Raw genomic sequence first — 3825 nt, forward strand, 5'->3', positions numbered from 1 at the left:
TGCATCTTAGCCTTCTGGGTAGCTAGGAATACAGGTGTGTGTTACAAGGGCAGGTCTTATTTCTTCTAAATGGATTCCTTTACTAATAAGAAATGACCTTTGTCTCTTCTGCCTAATTTTGGTTTGAAACCTACATTATCAGGTGTAAGTCAGATCTGACTATGCCTGTTTTTGATTCATTTGCTAGGAAGTTAATTTTCTTACCTTTTACCTGAAGCAAACTTTTGCTTTTGTCAATGAGATGTGTTCCTTTAGGCAAAAGATGGTTGGCTTTTGTTTCTTTATCCAACTTTCCATTCTGCATTTCTTGATTGGAGAATTGAGACCTTTACTACTCAATGTCAACATTGGGAGGTATGCAACAATATTGCTATTTTGTTGTTTTTGAGGTATCTGATTCCTTTCTTTCTTTCTGGGGGGTCCGGTCGTGGGCCTGAACTCTGGGCCTGGGTGCTGTCCCTCAGCTCTTCACCTCAAGGCTAGCGCTCTACCACTTGAGCCATAGAGCCACTTCCGGCTTTTTTTCCTGTTTATGTGGTGCTGAGGAATCAAACCCAGGGCCTCATGCATACAAGGCAAGCACTCTACCACTGAACCACCTTCCCAGCCCGCCTTCCTTCCTTCTTTCCTTCCTTCCTTCCTTCCTTCCTTTCTTTCTTTCTTTCTTTCTTTCTTTCTTGCTCTCTCTCTCTCTCTTTCTCTCTTTTGCCACTTCAGTTCAAGGCTAGTGCTCTACCACTTGAGCCACAGTGCCACTTCCAGTTTTCTGGTGGTTAATTGAACATAAGAGTCTCACGGACTGGCTTTAAACTGTGATCCTCAGATCTCAGCCTCCTGAGTAGCTAGGATTACAGGCGTGAGCCACTAGTGCCCGGCTGATTCTTTTTTTATTCTTCATTTGCTCATCTGCTTCTCTGGTGAAATCTCCCATGTGTAGGTTTTGTGATTACCTTCTTGTGTGTGAAGGAAGCCTTTGAGTATCTATGAAGTGCTAATTTAGTGGTCATAAATTGCTTTAGCTTTTGTTTTTGTAGCAAGTTTTTTTCTTTTTTTTGGGTCCGGTCATGGGGCCTGAACTCTGGGCCTGGGCACTGTCCCTCAGATTTTCAGCTCAAGGCTAGCGCTCTACCACTTGAGCCACAGCGCCACTTCCGGCTTTTTTCTTTTTGCTTATGTGGTGCTGAGGAATTGAACCCAGGGCCTCAGGCATGCAAGGCAAGCGCTCTACCACTGAGCCACCTTTCCAGCCCTGTAGCAAGTTTTTACTTCTTAATTATGAATGATAGCTTTGCTTGATAGACTAATGTAGGTTGATAGTTATTTTCAGCTTTTGACGTATATATTGTTGCTTTTAAGATTTCCGTTGAGAAACGTGCTGTTATGTTGATCTGCTTGCCATTGAAGTGAATTGGTACTTCTCTCTTGTAGCTTTTGGTATTGGTTGCCCATTATCTGTAATTAATGTTTTAATTGTAAAGTTTAGGCTCTATTCTGTTTTTGTTTTTTTCTGTTTTACATGTAAAGGCCTCCTTGCCTGCATGTCCTTCTTTTTCTCAGTATTTGGAAGCCTTCTGCTATTACAGTGATTTTAGCTAGCATCTTTTTATTCTTCTATGCCTATGCTTTGTACGTTTGGTCTTTTCTTTTTTTTTTTTTTTCTTTTAAATGAGGTTTTATACATAGGTATACACATATGTACACGCAGTTCTGAAGGCCAAAGAAGTAACTCCAAATTCTGGACTCTAAGAAGTTCTACAGATATTCACTGGATTTCAACCAAGTTCTACAGATATTCACTGGATTTCAACAATGATTAACTTGAAGCTTGGCCTTAGCATGGTATTAAGGGGATAAGGAGGAATTTAGGCCAAGGTAAAAAAGCTTCACATTCTGAAAATAATAGTGGCAAAACACAACACTCAGGGATCAAGGAAAATAAAATTGAAAAAAGGACATGATTAGAAGGAAACTTGTAGAATTCTGCTAATCCAAGATTCTTCACATAGGAAGACTGGTGACAAGCTGAAGGTCACTTGTCAATGCATCAAAGTTTGATAGAGAATGACGACCCACAGGAGCAGCCTTGCTGAGCTTGAGGATTGTTCAAAACTTGAAATGAGCTTCGGATCAGTTCTTGGCTGAAGTCCACCAGAGCCCCTTTCACGAAGGCCATGCTATCAGAGTCAACCACCACTTTTGCCCCACCCTGTTCAAATACCCTGTCAATAACTGTATCCAGTGAAAACTGTATTGGAATCTGGAGCATCCACCTCCCTCCACTTGCAGCCTTAGGAATTCTGACCCTTCGGTGATTTCCAGAAGCCTCTGAAACGCAGGTAGGGAAAATCAGGGAAGTGAAGCAAGAGCTGGTGAGAGGTGGGTGACAATGAGGTCTCGGGCCCTCGGGTCGGATCTCCTACGCGGACGCAGCTGTCCGTGAGGCGGATTTGCTCTTCGCCGGCCTCGGAGTTGGAGGACGATGCGTCCCAGCCCCTCTGCTCCTCCGCCAGGGAATGACCGCTCGGAGCGCCACGGCTGCTAATGGCGAGGCCCAGGAGGCCGCCATCTTTCTCCACGTTTGGTCTTTTCATGGTCTAGAAGTTCTTGACTGTTTCTTTTGTATTTATTCATTGTTTTTCTTTTTTTGAATGCTATGTTATATCCACCTTGTATTCAAATCTGAATGTTCCATTTTACCTTTATTCCATTGGAAAGGCATCTGACTGGAGCTTTCAATCGCCAAGACTTTAGTCCTTTAGTATCCTTACTGAGTTCCTTCTTCATGTCTTGAACTGACCTCCTTATTTCACTTAGCTATTTATTTGTGTCTTCTTTGAGTTAATTTAGCTGTTTATTTGCATTCAGTTTGATTTAATTCACTTTTGTTTTTATTCTCTTTGAATTCATTTGCCTGCTGGCTTTCATTCTCTCTGATTTAGTTGACATGTTTACTCATTTTCTTTCGTCTCAAGGGTCATTCTTACCATTATTTTTGTGTGCTCATTGTTGGAGATTTTTTTCTACTTCACCGTTGCTCTAATCCTTTGTTGTGTGACTGCTGACTTTTCAGATGTAATGTTTGCTCTCTCTTGATATTTCCTGTGCTTTTACACTGAAATTTTCTTAGGTAGTTTTAGTCACTCACAATTTTAGAGTTCAAGCAAATTCTTTCAGTTGAAGATGTGCCCTGCCTCTGGGACCCTGGTAGTTTCAGTATTTGTGTCTTTTCTCATCAATGAACTAGGAGTTAGAGTCAACAACAATAAATATACCAATTTAATATGAATCTAGATATTTGCATAAAGTAAAAAAGGACCGTCATCTACATCACCAATCAATTGTGCATAAAAGGGATCTGTGTTCTTATATGACACAAAAGGGCGTTAGCAAGGAAAGCGTTTGTGTAGGAGTAAACATTGGGTAATACAAACAAGGTGTCTGCGAGGGAGCAAAGGAGGAGCAAGGAAGATTGGAAAGTGGTTAAGTTTGTATGCTGGAAATAATCAAAATAATGGTGTACTGGGAGACGGGTCAATTACTCTGCAGGAAGACATCATCATTCAGGATGGCAACGGGAAAGAGGAGTTGCAAATAATGAACACAGGCGGTAGGATAAACCGTCAATAGAGAAATTTGTAAGAGATTAGGAAAATAGTAACCGCTCCTCAGCTGAACGATAACAGGTCAGGCAGAGTTACCTCCTCGCTGAGGAGAGGAGCGTGAAGAGCACGCTCCTGGATTCTGCCGGGTGACAGGTGGCCGCCTTCATCCTCTAACTACATTCCTCTCTTTGTGTTAGTCTATCCACACAATCCGTTACCCCCG

The 3825-nt window shown here is 41.9% G+C and overlaps 1 pseudogene; it reads right to left on the reverse strand.

The window, feature by feature from the left end:
* Positions 1-2031: 2031 nt before the first annotated feature.
* Positions 2032-2566, reverse strand: LOC122116102 (annotated as a pseudogene).
* Positions 2567-3825: the final 1259 nt, after the last annotated feature.

Source organism: Dipodomys spectabilis, unplaced genomic scaffold (assembly GCF_019054845.1).
Source record: "Dipodomys spectabilis isolate Male_0828 unplaced genomic scaffold, ASM1905484v1 ptg000126l, whole genome shotgun sequence".
Classification (NCBI taxonomy): domain Eukaryota; kingdom Metazoa; phylum Chordata; class Mammalia; order Rodentia; family Heteromyidae; genus Dipodomys; species Dipodomys spectabilis.